Consider the following 18,960-nt stretch of genomic DNA (forward strand, 5'->3'; position numbering starts at 1 on the left):
TGTTGGGGACGAAAATGAAACTTCTGGAATCGTTGTTGATAAAGAATATATATTGTTTAACAATTATACAGATTCCTAACATACTGATGCGACCATTCATTATAAAAATAGATGTAGATATTTAGAGTGTTGTTGTTTAAAAAAAATATAAAAAAATATGTAAAAGCTGTGGAAAGTAGTGAAACAAACAAATGGATTTAAGGTGACAACGGAGTCAATTATCACTGAAAATACCTAAAATGAGATTTTTTGCTAAGTAGATTTATCAACCTTTTCTGAACACATTCGTGATTTAATTTTGGAAGCAGTTAGTCCGAAAAATGTGTTTTTAAACGTTTTAAAACGGTACCTATACTATTTGTATCTGCTATTCGTGTAACCTGTCGATTATCGATAACGCTCCGCCCCCTGTTGAGGCATCAATGAGGGAAATCGGTAGTTCCATATATCCGTGAATTACAGGTCCATACTGGTCCATACTTTTCGTAATACATGTATCGTACAACTACCGTACATCTTTTATGAATATCTCAACATTTAGCCTTTTTTATAAATTAAGAAATTGTCGGCCAATGTACGTAACACAATGTATGAAACATAAATAATTAAGAACATATTTTTTTTTCTTTTATTTTCACCCAAGCATTTTTCAATACAATATGGGGGCATAACACAATTTTATGTAACACAGAATGCATAGTTCGGGTCCGAACAAAAAAAGTGTATAATCATTTAACACAGTACATTGCCAATGAGGAAAAAAAACTTTACTAAATTAGAAAAAGAAAAAAAATACAAACTATGGAATGATATATCGAGCAGGGGTTTGCTAACATTAAATCGATATACACCATTAATTTATTATTCTACGTGTAACTACCTTTGAAAAAAAATAAATAAAATAAAATAAGGAGGTTGTCTATTGTAATAATTTGAACAGGTATACAACACAATACGCACCTGTATTTATGTATAGCACGATATTAGGTAAAAAAACAAAAACAAAACAAAAACATTAGCACAAATATGTAGTAAATCTGCACGTGAAAGTCGTGCATAACAGTTATCTACAACTGAAAGGAATGTCATTCATAGATTTATAATGTATTACTACGTGCATTGGGGAAATTCGAAATAGGAATCAATGGGACTATGTTGGATAAGATTTTGTCAGTAAAATGTGAGTAATGGCAATTTATAAATTTACATATAGATAATATGTACTTGTATTCCTAACTATAGCAGACATCTGTTTTATGAAAAAATAACTTCATTTGTGAATAGAAAATTATATACAAAGAAAATGTTGAGAAAAAATATTAAACACGCAATTTAAAGGAAACAAACAGTTTAACAAGTGAGAAATATTAGATGAAATCTTAAATTACGAATTTGCATAGCGGCAAATCGCACGACCACGGGGTTGATTAAAAATGTAGTTGCTAAAATATCCATAATGTGTGGAAATAATTTGTCTGTCCCGTTAATCTGATAGATATTACATTGAGTTGATAGACTTTTGTACGGATTCAAGGGCTTACTTTACATTCAACCTCGTTTTCTAACAATGTCAAGTAAAACAACAACAAAAACAGACAACATTTTTTATGTGAACGCCTATATATGACTTGTGGTAAGGTGTCCCTGACAAATTTCTCAACCATTTTAGATTGTCTAAGGATGATTATTTCTCTATGAATAAAAAAAAGATATTAAAATATATTCTCAGTGAAAATAAATTGTTCGCCAGTAAATCGGACACAGTACTAATAAATCTGGGACAAAGTATGAAATTTATTGTCTGTCCCGGTAGAAACTGGATCTCTATGCCGTGCATAGATGATCTTCATGATAATAGAAGTCAAGAAGGCCAGATCATAATGATCGAGTAATACCTTTTATTTCTATTAAAATATATGAAGCATTATCAATTTGGTGGAAAAAATATGTAATATCCCGTTCTATTTTGTACATCTACCATGGACTTTAAAAGACTGTCAGAAGCTCAGTTTTTTGTGATTTTATTTTATATTTTAACGGAATTTCATACACGAATACACAGGCAGAGTGACACTGGTATAATACAATAATAATGCTGATGATAATAATAATAAACTTCAAAAAGGAAACAATTAAATACCCCGCTAGCGGTGCGCAAATGCGTTCCATTTCCCCCCACTGAGTGCCTCAAATTTTACCGATAGTCACGTGACATGTGCGACAGATACCAGACAGACAGTAAATCACGTTAAGAATTGAAGAAATTTCGGCTATAAACTGATATTAATCAGCAGCTTTTTAATTGGTCAGATGTCACTGGGTCATAAAATGTTGTTAGACTATGTTACCGCAACTTGTGACCCTCTCTTGTGCAATATTTGTGTATTATGCAATTATTTAGCGTGAAACGTAGGGGTCCGAGAGAGAACAGCCGATTTATGACACTTCGTTTGATGCTTGTCGGACGAACTTTGAATCGGCATAACTTTTTTAATAATCAAGCAATTAACATGCGGTTTAAAGCACATGAAAGGAAATTCAATTACGGAGAGAACCGTGTCAGGGATTTTTGTTTGCTCAATCAGTGACTTAATTATCTTTAATTACGTAATATGTATGGTGAAAAAAATCGCATAAAATGTTTGACGTTACGTAATATCTTTTTGAGAAAAGATAGAAAAAAATTGAGACACGGTTCCCCAGATAATATAAGTATGGTTATTTTCCAAAAGTTTGATGACAAAAAAATAAAAAAATGACTTTGATATGACGATTTAAAATTTTAGGATTTTTATTCAATATCAATCATTTACAAAGGCATTTTGTTCGAATATGTTATTTTTTATGATGATCAACGACATTTAATGCACAAAGATTAAATAAATAACAATTATTACTAAAATAACTTGAACAGTGTACAATATAAAAGAGGAATGTCCAATCATTCCTGTTTATTATGGCTCTTTTGGTCATTTTAGTGGTTAATCTGGTACATAAAAATCAAGGCAAATTTATATAAATGGACAATTCTTTATTAAAATCATTGAAATATCAAAAGCATTTTTATTAACAGATCAAATATTTACATACACAATTCACATTTCTAAATTAACTTCTTATATATCTAACACTTCTTGGCCACAATTATTCTGCTACAACATAATGTTCGGTGCCCGAACATTTTGTGAAATGAAAAATAAATGAATTACTTCATTGACCAGACTAAATCATCAAATCAAAGTTTTAACTAAAAATGTTAGGGCACCGAACAATTTCCAAATTAAAACAAAGATTAACTGACAATAGACCGAAGCATTAAATACAAGATTTCATTCAAAATGTTAGGGCACCGAACATTTTGCAAATTAAAAAAAGATTTACTAAAGATGGACGCAAGTGTTTAGTCAATGTTTTAACTAAAAATGTTAGGGCACCGAACAATTTCCAAATTAAAACAATGATTTACTGACAATAGACCGAAGCATTAAATACAAGTTTTCATTCAAAATGTTCGGGCACCGAACAATTTACAAATTAAAATTTTTTTTTTACAGAAAATGGACTTATAATAAGTGTTAAATCAATGTTTTAACTAAAAATGTTAGGGCACCGAACAATTTCCAAATTATAGAAAAGATTAACTGACAATAGACCGAAGCATTAAATACAAGTTTCCTTTCAAAATGTTCGGGCACCGAACAATTTACAAATTAAAAAAATATTTACTGACTATAGACTTAAATGTTAAATCAATGTTTTAACTAAAAATGTTCGGGCACCGAACAATTTCCAAAATAAAACAAAGATTAACTGACAATAGACCGAAGCATTAAATACAAGTTTTCATTCAAAATGTTCGGGCACCGAACAATTTCCAAAATAAAAAAAAGATTTACTGACGATGGGCTTCAGTGTTGAATCGATGGTTAACTAAAAATGTTAGGGCACCGAACAATTTCCAAATTAAAACAAAGATTTACTGACAATAGACCGAAGCATTAAATACAAGTTTTCATTCAAAATGTTCGGGCACCGAACAATTTCCAAAATAAAAAAAGATTTACTGATGATGGACTTTAATGTTTAATCAATGTTTTAACAAAAAATGTTAGGGCACCGAACAATTTCCAAATTAAAACAAAGATTAACTGACAATAGACCAAAGTATTAAATATAAGTTTTCACTCAAAATGTTAGGGCACCGAACATTTTGCAAATTACAAAAAAATGATTTACTGACGATGGACTTAAGAGTTTAATCAATGTTTTTACTAAAAATGTTAGGGCACCGAACAATTTCCAAATTAAAACAAAGATTAACTGACAATAGACCGAAGCATTAAATACAAGTTTTCATTCAAAATGTTAGGGCACCGAACAATTTACAAATCAAAAAAAGATTTACTGACGATAGACTTAAGTATTTAATCAATGTTTTAACTAAAAATGTTAGGGCATCGAACAATTTCCAAATTAAAACAAAGATTAACTGACAATAGACCGAAGCATTAAATACAAGTTTTCATTCAAAATGTTAGGGAACCGAACAATTTACAAATTAAAAAAAGATTTACTGACGATAGACTTAAGTGTTTAGTCAATGTTTAAACTAAAATGTTAGGGCACCGAACAATTTCCAATTTAAAACAAAGATTTACTGACAATAGACCGAAGCATTAAATACAAGTTTTCATTCAAAATGTTAGGGCACCGAACAATTTACAAATTAAAAAAAAAGATTTACTGATGATGGACTTTAATGTTTAATCAATGTTTTAACTAAAAATGTTAGGGCACCGAACAATTTCCAAATTAAAACAAAGATTAACTGACAATAGACCAAAGTATTAAATATAAGTTTTCACTCAAAATATTAGGGCACCGAACATTTTGCAAATTACAAAAAAATGATTTACTGACGATGGACTTAAGAGTTTAATCAATGTTTTTACTAAAAATGTTAGGGCACCGAACATTTTCCAAATTAAAAGAAAGATATACTGACAATAGACCGAAGCAAGTTTTAATACAAGTTTTCATTTAAAAAGTTAGGGAACCAAACAATTTACAGAAGTACAATATACCATGTACAAAATATATATAAGGGCCTTGTTTTAAGCATTAAAGAATTCATTAATGGAAAATTTAGGGTACTGAACATTTTGTAAAATTTCAAAAATTACTTTCTTTATTTCAAATAGGTTTTAAAAATCATAAAAACTTGATGACTTTGAAAAAAAAAAAATGTTTAGCACTTTTGCGAAATTAGAAAAAAAGGCTTAAAAATGAAATGAATTATTGTAAATCAGTGTTTTAATTCAAAATGTTTGGACGTAAAACAATTAACAAGTTAAACAAGAGGGCCATGATGGCCCTGAGGTCGCTCACCTGTATATAGGCCTCCCCCCACCTCCCAACGTTGCAGGGCCAATTTAACCCAAGGGCTTTTATTTGCACAAACTTGGTAGACACCAATAAGAAGATGTTTCATGCTAAACATCTAAGCTCTAGCTCATTGGGCTTTTTAAAAGAAGATTTTTTTAAGTTTTTACTATACACATAAAGTTAAAAACAATGACACCCCTGGGGCCGGGCAAGTTTTGACCCCAAGGCTTTTATTTGAACAAACTTTGTAGACACTTACTAGGAGATGTTTCATGCTTAATATCTAAACTCTAGCTATTTGGGTTTTTTCAAAGAATATTTTAAGTTTTTGCTATACACATATAACGAAAATCAATGACCCCCCGGGGCGGGTCCAATGTTGACCCCAGGTCTTTTATTTGAACAAACTTTGTAGACACTCACTAAAAGATGTTTCATGCTTAATATCTTAACTCTAGCTATTTGGATTTTTTTCAAAGAAGATTTTTTAAGTTTTTGCTATACACATATAAGGAAAATCAATGACCCCCGGGGCGGTGCCAATTTTGACCCCAGGGCTTTTATTTGAACAAACTTGGTAGACACCTATTAGAACATGTTTGATGCTAAATATCTTAGCCATAGCTCTTCGAGTTCTTTAAAAGAAGATTTTTAAAGTTTTTACTTTATGCATATAGGGAAAATCAATGACCCCCGGGGCGGGGCCAATTTTGACCCCAGGGCTTTTATTTGAACAAACTTGGTAGACACTTATTAGAACATGTTTGATGCTAAATATCTTAGCTCTAACTCTTTTGGTTCTTTAAAAGAAGATTTTTTAAGTTTTTACTTTATGCATATAGGCAAAATCAATGACCCCCTGGGGCGGGGCCAATTTTGACCCCAGGGCTTTTATTTGAACAAACTTGGTAGACACCTATTAGAACATGTTTGATGCTCAATATCTTAGCCATAGCTCTTTGAGTTCTTTAAAAGAAGATTTTTAAAGTTTTTACTATATGCATATAGGGAAAATCAATGACCCCCCGGAGCGGGGCCAATTTTGACCCCAGGGCTTTTATTTGAACAAACTTGGTAGACACCCATTAGAACATGTTTCATGCTAAATATCTTAGCTCTAGCTCTTTGGGTTCTTTAAAAGAAGATTTTTTTAGTTTTTACTATATGCATATAGGAAAATCAATGACCCCTGGGGCGTGGCCAATTTTGACCCCAGGGCTTTTATTTGAACAAACTTGGTCGACACCCATTAGAACATGTTTCATGCTAAATATCTTAGCTTTAGCTCTTTGGGTTCTTTAAAAGAAGATTTTTTAAGTTTTTACTATATGCATATAGGGAAAATCAATGACCCCCCGGGGCGGGGCCAATTTTGACCCCAGGGCTTTTATTTGAACAAACTTGGTAGACACTCACTAGAAGATGTTTCATGCCAAATATCTAAGCTCTAGCTCTTATGGTTTTTTAAAAGAAGATATTTAAAGTTTTTTCTTTTGGTTGCCATGGCAACCAGAGTTCTGCATGGAATTAAATTCTTTGAACAATTTTTAAAGGTGACCACCAAAGGAACATTCCTGTGAAGTTTGGATGAAATTGGTTTAGTCGTTTATGAGGAGATGTCATTTAAAGTAAAAGTTTACGGACAGACGACGGACGGACGGACGCCGGACGAAAAGCGATCACAAAAGCTCACCCTGTCACTTTGTGACAGGTGAGCTAAAAAAAAAGAAGATTTACTGACAATAGATAGAAGCATTAAATACAAGTTTTCATTCAAAATGTTACAGCACCGAACAATCAATAGGAGTCTTTTATTCAATATGGACAATCATCCTATGAAGTTTGAATATTGTTGGCCAAATGGAACTTAAGTTATGCTCCAGAAACTGTTTTCAGTGTCAAAGTTATAGTGACCTTGACCTTTGACCTCAAAATCAATAGGGGTCTTCTACCCAATATGGACAATCATCCTATGAAGTTTGAATATTGTTGGCCAAATGGAACTTAAGTTATGCTCCGGAAACTGTTTTCAGTGTCAAAGTTATAGTGACCTTGACCTTTGACCTCAAAATCAATAGGGGTCTTCTATCCAATATGGACAATCATCCTATGAAGTTTGTTTATTGTGGGCCAAATGGAACTTAAGTTATGCTCCGGAAACTGTTTTCAGTGTTAGGTAATAGTGACCTTGACCTTTGACCTTGTGACCCCAAAATCAATAGGGGTCTTTTAACCAATATGGACAATCATCCTATGAAGTTTGAATATTTTGGGCTGAATGGAACTTAGGTCATGCTCTGGCAACCAAATTGCTAACGGACGGACGGACAGACGGAAGGATGTCATGGGGTGTAACATAATATGCCCGAAAAATTTTCGGGCATATATAAAAAGATTTACTGACAATAGATAGAAGCATTTAAATACAAGTTTTCATTCAAAATGTTACAGCAGAGAACATTTTACAAAATGAAAAAAGAATTATATTCTTACAGTCAAAAGCATTTAAACAAATTTACAGATATATAAATATAATTCTAACACATCTACAATTTTTCTAACATATGTACAGTATAAGTTAGTCTTCTACAATTGAAAATGTAATGGCATTTTACAGACTTTAAAAATTGACTGAAAAACTTGCAATGATGTTTTTGAAAAAAAAAAAAAAAAAAAAAACTACAACATTTAACTAGGTTTGATCAAACAGAACAAGAATATTTACTAACATTGGGCAGACTTGAAATTAAAAATAGGCTTTCTTACATGTTACAACACAAAACAGTTTTCAAAGTTTCATGAAAATCAAGGGTTGTTTAAATGTTTGATGAAATGCTACTAGCTTAATGTTTGGCCAACTAATATATAACCAAGAGTAAAAAATATTTAGTACCGCCTTATTGAATTCCCAGTGGTACATCAACAAAAAAGACTAAGCATTTTCTACTTATATAAGAAGCAATAATTATTTATTCTAACTAGAACTCCGCGAGTCGGATGTGTCGCCTTGTGAACAATGTAGTTTAGGGGAAATGGCCAGGACAAAAATGAAATATGAAAATTAACAAAGGGCAATAACTAAAAAAATAATAAGTGCAGAGCAGCAGTTTCTGTACACTGCACTTCTTATCAATAAGATCTATCATTCTATGATGTTTCAAGTCCATAGCTTTCATATTTGAGGAGAAATGACCAGGACAAAAATAAAGTAAGAAAATCAACAAAGGGCAATAACTCAAAAATAAGAAATGCAGAGTATCAGTTCTTATGCACTGCACTTCTTTTTAATGAGATCTATCATCCTATCAAGTTTCAAGTCCATAACTTTTATACTTTCAGAGAAATGGCCTGGACAAAAATTAAGTATGAAAATTAACAAAGGGCCATAACTCAAAAATTAAGAAATGCAGAGTACCGATTCTTGTGCACTGCACTTCTTAATAATGAGATCTATCATCCTATGAAGTTTCAAGTCCATAGCTTTTATACTTAAGTAGAAATGGCCCGGACAAAATTAAAGTATGTAAATAAACAAAGGGCAATAACTCAAAAAATAAGAAATGCAGAGTACCAGTTCTTGTGCACTGCACTTCTTCTTAATGAGACCTATCATCCTATGAAGTTTCAAGTCCATGGCTTTTATACATTAGGAGAAATGGCCTGGACAAAAATAAAGTATGAAAATTAACAAAGGGCAATAACTCAAAAATTAGGAAGTGCAGAGTACCGATTCTTGTGCACTGCACTTCTTAATAATGAGATCTATCATCCCATGAAGTTTAAAGTCCATAGCTTTTTTAGTTGAAGAGAAATGGCCCGGACAAAATTAAAGTATGAAAATTAACAAAGGGCAATAACTCAAAAAATAAGAACTGCAGGGTACCGGTCCTTGTGCACTGCACTTCGCGTTATTGAAAGAAGCATGCATACCAAGTTTGAAGTCAATCAGACTTATAGTGACTAAGTTATGCTCCGGACAAGCTTTAGGGGACGCCGACAACGACGCCGACAACGACACAGACGCCGACAACGACACAGACGCCGACACAGACGCCGCCGACACCGCCGACAAAAGTAACCCCTATATGTCACCTTTTCAAGGCGACACAAAAAGTACAAAACACACTTTTCTACACAAATATTACTCCGATGAAAATCCATGTCAACAATGTAAGCAATAAGGCACATATATCGCCGAAGATTAACAAGAGCGTGAAAATCGGAGACTCAATATGTGAAATATGAAGACTTTGCAATAAATAGTAACCAAGATAATAAGTGGAAATCATATAACTATTCAAGGCCCCTGTGACCTTGACATTTTACTTAGTGACCCAAAAATCAATAGGGGTCATCTACTAGTTACAACCAATTAATATGTGATATATGAAGACTTTGTGATGAATTGTAACAAAGATAATGAGCAGAAGCCTTTCTGACATTTGAGGCCCCTGTGACCTTGACCTTTGAAGTAATGACCCAAAAATCAATAGGGGTCATCTACTAGTTATGACCAATCAATATGTGAAATATGAAGACTATGTGATGAATTCTTTTCAAGATAATCAGCAGAAACCCTTCTGACATGTAAGGCCTCTATGACCTTGACCTTTGACCTAGTGACTTCAAAATCAATAGAAGTCATCTACTGTAACGACCAATCACTATGTGATGTACGACGACTTTGTGATGAATACTTTACAAGATAATCAGCGACAACCATTTTGACATTTAAGGCCCCTGTGACCTTGACCCCAAAAACGATAGGGGTCATCTACTTGATATGACCAATTAATATGTGAAATATGAAGACTTTGTGATGAATTATTTTCAAGATAATCAGCGGAAACCATTCTGACATTTAAGGCTCCTGTGACCTTGGCCTTTGACCTAGTGACCCCAAAATCAATAGCAAAACAATATACCCCCTCTCCTTCAAAGGGGGCATAAAAATTCAACACCATTTTTTCTCCCCAATGAGATATATCCATCTATAATGTATTAAGTTTCACTAACATGTAGATATCTCCTTTTGGTGGATGGATAGATGGACATTCCGACCCATTTACTTAGTTGTTAAAATGTTATGAAAACATAATGATTCCTGGTGTTTTACTGCATACTATTGTTTGTTCATTCAACATGTTAAACATGCACTTTTTGCACTAAAATTGCACCTTTCAACATCTCTCTTTAAAGCCACATAGATATTGTTAACAAACAATATTCAACAACCATCTTCAGTATCAAATGGAAATTTCAACAAAACTTATGCAAAGTTTAAGCACATGTTCCATCCAAACATGTTTCTGTTCCTCTAAGATGAATAGGGAAACTCTTCTTAACAACAATATCTGAAAATAAACAAAAAAAACTATTTTACTTTTTTTATATTTCACAATTTGATGAATACAGTACTTCATATGATAATTCTTAAATCAATTTAAATTCTGTGACATTGATTAAGATATGCAATTGCCTTTAAAAGACAGACATTTATTTAGAGGCCAAATTATTCAACAAATTTACTAACTAAACTTAAGAATAATAATTATTTATGTCTACAATTGCATATTAACTATAGTCCATATAAAAGTTTATATTGCATCATTATTTTTTGTGTAAGTTTAAGGTGAAAGACAAGAATCATTCACAAATTTCTTTATAGGGCCAAGCTATTTTTACGTAACAAAATATATGCTCTCTCTAGAGGTGATATATAAAAGAGTAATTGATCTTTAAATTTCCTCAAGACAAGAGGACTGTGATGACTATAGAGTTTCACATGGTTGATGAACAAAACAGGCAAAGAGAATTGTATTTGGTAAAGTACTGTCTAAAGTATCATTTTTAGCACATTTTGTAGATATTGTACAAGTACTTACTTAATTTAACTGTAACCAGTATATCTAGTTGTTGAAGGTAACCACTTTTATCCAAGATATGACCTGAAATAATGTTAATATTTACATTATAACAATTAACAAAATGCATATTTAATGTTGGTCGCAAAGAAATTGAGGGTAGAACTGGGAAAATATGTCCTGCAACCAATATCAATGATATTTGGAATTAATACTTTCAATTCAAGGTGAACAGAGTTCAGAGTAGAGCAGGACAATGGGTGGTGCTTTGGCTTAGATAAGACTTAACGTTGACTTCAAATCACATTGCAATTCCAAACGGTTTCATGTGAGGAAACTTCAATAAATCAGAAGCATCTACAGAATGTTGGTTTATCGACTCAGGTACGTTGCTGATGCCGCTGTACATTAGGTAGAACTGAATACAGGAGTTTATTTCACATGCTAGGACTTTGATCGAGGGACTTAAGAATAGCATGCAATACATCATCTTATATCTACTAATGGTAGCTGCATTAACCAATTCATTTTGAATTCCTATCATTCATGCAGAAGTTAAAACCCTAAAATCCCTTTAACACCACAACAACTTTGTACTCAATAATCAATTCACTTACATTTTCTTCTTTTGATTAGTTTGTAATCACCAGTCTCCTCCATCACATATCTATTTTGCTTGGCTCAGTTTACAGGCTTGGACCCTGAAATTTTAAGCAACTATTTTTTAACTGTTGTACCATTACAAACATATTCAATTGTGACTTTGTTATAGTATTTTTTAGGAAAATAATAAGGGTAAATAAATACAGATAAATGCTAAACCTGCTAAATTTCTGAAAAAGACATTGTCTAGCTTCCATTTATAAAACTTTCATTATCAATTTGGGTCAGCTAACAATAAAGCCTGGCTCTTTACTGGTAGTAAAGGTGGCAGTGACCTTCGATTCCTGCTGGCCAGCAGGTTGCTATGAAAGTCAATGGTACTGGTTACTATAGAAAAATCAAATTTTGCTATGGAAGTCAATGGTTCTTATGGAAAGTCTGTAACTGATATGAAAAGAAAAGAAAAGTCAACAGTTGCTATGGAAAGATAAAGATTGCTTAAATTGGAAGATAAGACACTGGTTGCTATGGATTCCACTGGTTACTAAGAATTAAGTTGATGCTGGTAGAGATCATAGGTACAATGTATGTACTTAAGAAATTTATTTCAATGGTTATGGAACTTCCAGGAAATTACTGGTTATTAAGGGAAGTAAATTTCCTCATGGAAAGTCATGGTTGCTATGGCAGTCTCCAACTGGTATGAAATATCACTAGTTGCTATGGAAAGTAAATGGTTGCTATGGGAGTCATTGGTTGCTTTGTAAAGTCACAGATTGCTATGGCTGTCACTGATTGCAATGAAAAGTCACTGGTCCCAGTGTCATCATTTCCCCCCCCCCCCCCCCCTCTATTTTCTTAATGGTGCCAGTACCAAACAAATTGGGAAAAAATGTACATTTGTATCGCATGCACTCAAATTGAGAATTTAACATAATATGTACCAAGCATTCATGGGGAATTTTCTAATCCAGGGAGACATTAGTATTATGCATAATATACACTTATAAACCATGTTTTACAAAAAATAAGACACTTAACTCGAATGAGTTGTTTTCCTATTTGAATATTAGAAAACTCAGAGTACATAAATTATATAAATGTTCAGGAGTAAACAATATACTGGGTACGAATATGGCAATATGGGTCATGTGGTTAGACTTGTTTTTTCATCACATATCACTTAACAATATGGAAAAGCTCAGCCATTACTGATTTTTTTTACCTTTCAATTTACGAATTCTTGCAGGGAATTTTCAACTTTGACACTAAGGGCAAAAAATTTCTAAGCAATTAAACTAGCTGTTACAGTTTCCACATAAGCTTGATATTCTAACTACATGTTTTTTGTATTACTCAGAATATATGCTTTATATTATAGTGTAATAGAATTTATGTCAAGCCAGTAAAATTTTCTATGTCAATTGGCATCCATTAGGACCATTAGGGCACAGTCAGACATACATGTGTACAATGTATTTGAAAAAAAATGGCAGCTTTAATTAACCCATTACAAGATATATACACCTTTCTATTCTAAGCCCCCCCCCCCCCCTTTGTTGTCTCAAATAGTGAAAAAAATGCCTTATTTAGGGCCCAAACACTTGTTTTGTTTGAGAAATACTGTTTCGGCGCCAACCCCCCCTTCCCCCTCCCCCCGATCCAAAAGATACATCAGGGGGTTGCCAGAAGGGGGTATGTGCCCCCTTCTGTTTGGGGGTTTTGATCGAGGGTGGCAGTCCCCATCATCACTTTATTTTCTGAACATAATTTGGACAATTTTAGCAATTTTAGTACACATCAACCTCATTATTTGCAATTAAATAATCAATTTAAATAGCAAAAAGTAATCGTTCATTTATATAATTATTTATTTTTTATCAAAATTTTGGTTGAATAAACTTGTGACAACAGTGGTCTGTGTAGCAATTAGCATAGGACTCATTAGGAGATTGAGATTTCAATTAATTGAGTTTTGGGATGAATTTAATTTAACAAATTAGGCTGTATCATATTGAGCTGTTGTTCATCCTCTATCAAGTTTAACCATTTTCCACTTTTAAAGTGAAACATTTTTGGGGTGATAAATCTGGATCTGGGAGTAATCATTAGAAATCTATAATTGTGAGGCACATTTTATAAATAAATAAACTACATGTATCAAAAGTGTATAAAGCTAATATGTCATTATGAGTCTGAAGGTTATCTAAAACATTATTGTTACAATTAAAACAAAATCTAAAACACCTGAATGAAAGGTCAATATCTGTGTATGGTTGGGGACAACTAAAACCAGACTACTAGTCTAGTCAATATACCCTAATTTGGGGGTCAACCTAGAACTACTGGTATACTAGCATAGTCAGAGCAAGTTTTAAAACGGAAAAAATCATTACATAAAACCGATTTTATCTTTTTAATTGCAAACGCAACATTTCGGAACTTTTTATGGTATAAAGCACTTATTTAGATTCTTTAAGTTCTTCCGTGAGGTGTTGATAAGAATTCTTTTGCAATTAGTTCTAGGTGTATTGCCTATACAACCAAACCCAGACAGCCCTGAATTAGTTTGATTTAGTTTTTTTTTTCTTTTTTCAGGTAGTTGATCTAATATCAGTTGCTTATTTTATCAACAATAAATGCATGTTTCTTTTATAATTAATAAATCTATTTCAACTTTCATAAACGGTAATCTTCTTATGTCCAGGGCAGTCATTGAATTTATGGTTTTGAATTTACTGGCCCGAATTCTAGATTTGAATTTATCCTACTTTATATTTAACTACATTTTCTCTAATATTTACACTCAGACTGGCCCTAACAAATTTTCACTGGCCATGGGCCTGACCTGGCCAGTGCTAAATTCGATGACTGCCAGGGATCAAAAAGTCCACTTGTCTGCTGGTATTTACGAGTAGGACTGAGGCAGGAGCTTGTCCGGAACTTGACGGGTGGAAATTTGCCAATGTGCTAGACCACTTGAATTCTCATTTATAATCTATTTGTTTACATTTAACAATTGAAAACCAGAAACAAAGCTTGTGTTTTAGGTTATGTATAAATTTTGCACTTTATAAAGCTCTGTAATGTTAATTCTAAATTGGTTTAATACAATGTGCGACCTACATGTGCCTGACAATGTTCTATTGAACTTAAATTTGAAAATTTTATAAAATGTGCGGGTAAATTCCATTTTCAATGATAGGAATTTGATTTCATATTAACCCACGGTAGCATAGTATGCAGGACGAGAAGAAATTTGAAGCAACTCTGAAAATTGTTTTTGATCCCAGGCCCTGTGTGTTCACAAAGATTTTAGGATCAGGGTCAAGATCAAAATCATTTAATTCAAGAACTCAAATATTTTCCATTGTTTATCCACATAGATTAGATACGGTTACACGACTTACCGGAATCGGCCGAATTACCGGAATCAACCGGAATCGGCGGTGAATTACCGGAATCGACCTGTAACTTTGTAATTATTAAACTTTTTAATTTTTTTCTTGCAATTTTATAAAATATAAACAATATCAATGATTTATGAAAAAGATTTTTATAAATAAAATCGCTTTTGATTAATTTAACAAGAGATCAAATATCGGCGAGCTACTGCCAAACTGCCCGTGACCGGAATCGGCCTGCTATTTCGTTGTTTATGCAACTTTTAATGTTCCTTTTGCATGTTTTTATAAAACCTAAATATTATCATTAATCTTCCTAGAGATTGTGAAAAAAATCGATTTTAAATAATAATAATAAACAAATATTTATCATCAGCGAAAACGGGCAAACTGCCGGAATCGGCGAAGGATTACCGAAATCGGCCTGTAATTTGCTTATCTTTAAACTTTTAACAAAATTTTTGCACCCTTGATTAAAAATAAACCATAGCAATGATATGTAATCAGATTATTGTCAATTAAATCACTTTTTATTAATTAAACAAGATATTTAATATCGGCGAGTTACTGCCATACTGTCGGAATCGGCGAAGGATTACCGGAATCGACGTATAATTTAGTCTATTGTACTTTTTAACGTTTCTGTTGCATTGTTAATATTCGTCTTATAAAATATAAATATTATGAATGATATTTAAAAGTTTTTTTCTTTCCTTATTTTGTAAATTTCAATTCGCCTTTGGTTAATAACGCAAGAGATCAAAGATAGGCGAGTTACATATACTGTCATACTGCCGAAATAGGCGAATGATTACCGGAATCGGCCTGTATTATTGTAATTTATGGACTTTGCAAGAAAAAAATGCAGACAATATAATTGATATCTAAAAAGATTTCTGAAAATGAAGAATCATTATTAAATAATAAACTAGAGATCTAAGGTCGTCGAATTACTGCCATATCGCATATATGCAGTGCCAGGGCTATCGGACAATTACCGGAATCGGTCTGTTTTCCCCACCAATATTTCAACGTTTAAAAAATACCTTGAATCATTTTATTAAATACAAACAATTTAAACGATTTTTATAATGTTTATTGAAATCTGTATTAAATAAGAAGCAAAAGATTTATGAAAAATCGCTGTTATAAATATGATAAAAAGATTAGTATTGAAGATCGGGGAAAAACAGGAAACCTGTCGGAATAGGCGATGGATTACCGGAATCGACCTGTAATTTGGTTATTTGTGAACTTTTTAAAATTTCTTGTGCATGTTTTTTATAAGATATAAACATTTTCAACGATATTCATTTTTGTAAATAAATTCGCTTTTGATTAATAAAACAAGAGACCTAAGATCGGCGAATTACTGTCATACTGCCGATATAGGGGAAGGATGGGCGGAATCAGCAGGTGTAATATAGTTATTTTTATGTTATTTCATTGAATGCAAATAATATCATTGATATACAAATTTTTTTTAGAAATAAAGATCACTTTTTTACTATAAACTAGATATCTAAGATAGGCTAATTACTATCACAGTGCCTGAATTAACAGGGAAATACCGGAATTAGTCTGCTATTTTGTTATATTTCAGCGTTTTAAAAATATCTTGCCATATTTTATTAAATACAAACAATTCAAATGATATTTAATAATATTTATTGTAATCTCTATTACATAATAAACAAGGTGATCTATGATTTCTTCCATGCTACCGAATCGACGAGCGATTACCGGAATCGGCTTCACTTCGTCTGGATTACTGGAATCGGTTCTAATTTTGTTATGAATGTGAACTCAATATTATTATTATCATTTATTTTTGCATGTATTTACAAACATAATCATTGATCGTTTATGGAATAATGCAATATCGTCTTTACATTATATTTTTCAGGACATTGCTAACAGAGGAGTGTTTGAAATGACGGATAACAATAGGTCAGTTTAGTCTTTCTTTATGTTTGCATAACTCAATTCTTTATTTCATAAAGTAGTAGATTTATAATTACATGCAATAATTTTTATTTAAATCTTTATTTAAACAAAACAAACCTCATAAAAATATTCGCATGAAATCAATGTTTTACCAGGCAGTTAAATCGTACTTACTCGACAGTTCAAGGTCATTCTGGATATCAAATCAATTGTCGTCATTTGCGTTATTGGTGCTTTTTTATAGTTTCACCATAAAAATATTACAAAGATTGCGAATTAGTCAATCGTTGAACTTGAAACATAGATTCTTTAGTCTTAAATAGTAAACAAATCATCTATACCCGTAACGTATAAAACAGTGAGATATGGATGTTAACTATATACGCACAGATGTTACTGTCACAACGAGCTGTGTATTGGGAGCTGTGTATTGGGAAGTGTGATATACTACAAAACAGTGGGGTGCCAATATACGGTATGCTGATATATTTCATAGTGTGAGGGACTGTCTGTTAGAGAATGCCTGTTGTTAAGCAAGCTGTAGATGAATTAAGTCACAGGATTTATTGAACTTCAAAATTTTTAAAGGCTTTAAGATTTAGTCAGTGTAAAAACAAAACAACAATATACACACCTGTATAGATGTAAAGATTCTTTTCTTAGAGCTAGAGAACATGTACACCCAATCATTTTTATTGTTCTTTCTTACCTAAAATCATTTTTAAAGCCAAGTACTATATATGTGTGAGTTTTGTTACTTCTATCTAACTGATAGTCATTCTTGTAAAATAAGTTATTGTAATTTATTGCATATATGTCTTATTTTTGGCAATAAAATATGTTTAAATCAAAGATTCTTTTCAAAGTTTAGCATAATTTCTTACCATTTGACCCATTTAATTATTAATAAAAAATGGAAGAAGATCCTTAAAGTAAAGGATTATGATAAATAGTTAGGAGTTCCGTATTGAAAAAGTTAGAATGATTGTCAAAATTTGTCTGAAAATGAAGTCTCGCATTTTTTTACCTTTACAGTTTAAAGGAACCCCACTGAGAAAAAGAGTGATCAAATGATCTGATCCAAAGTTCATAACTTATTTATTAAACATGAGTTCTAAGATCAGCGAATAACTGCCAACTTGAGTATCTGCCATACTGTCGGAATTGGGGAATGATTACCGGAATCGGCATGTAATTATGTTATTCATGAACTTTAAAAACAAAAATCTTGCATCTTTTATAAAATATAAACAATTAATAACATGTAATAAGATTTTTATAAAAAAAAAACACACATTTGATTCATTAAACAAGAGATTTAATTAAGATCAGCAAGTTACTGTCATACTGCCGGAATCGGGGAATTATAACCGGAATCGGCCTGTATTTTTGTTATTCATGAACTTTTAAAAAAAATCTTGCATCTTTTATAAAATATAAACAATTAATGACATGTAATAAGATTTTTATATAAAAAAAAACACATTTGATTCATTAAACAAGAGATTTAATTATGATCAACAAGTTACTGCATGTCATACTGCCGGAATCGGGGAATTATTACCGGAATCGGCCAGTAATTTTATTAATGAACTTTTCAAAAATTATTAAATACAAACAATATGAATGACATGTACAAAGATTTTTATAAACAAAATCAAGCTTTATTAATTAAACAAGAGCTAGATCAGCAAGTTACTGTCATACTGTCGGAAGGATTGTTATTCGGGTAGTTTCATTGCAGTAGCTTGCCGATA

At 32.1% G+C, this 18,960-nt stretch overlaps 1 long non-coding RNA gene across 1 annotated transcript; it reads right to left on the bottom strand.

The window, feature by feature from the left end:
• Positions 1–10,297: 10,297 nt before the first annotated feature.
• Positions 10,298–12,677, bottom strand: LOC132740305 (uncharacterized). The gene is made up of 3 exons (XR_009627138.1): positions 11,867–12,677; positions 11,271–11,333; positions 10,298–10,739 (listed from the first exon to the last, which is right to left on the bottom strand). It is a non-coding gene; the product is annotated as an uncharacterized LOC132740305 (long non-coding RNA).
• Positions 12,678–18,960: the final 6,283 nt, after the last annotated feature.

The sequence above is a fragment of the Ruditapes philippinarum genome, unplaced genomic scaffold (assembly GCF_026571515.1).
Source record: "Ruditapes philippinarum isolate M1 unplaced genomic scaffold, ASM2657151v2 ctg3359_1_1_1_1, whole genome shotgun sequence".
NCBI classification, from domain to species: Eukaryota; Metazoa; Mollusca; class Bivalvia; order Venerida; family Veneridae; genus Ruditapes; species Ruditapes philippinarum.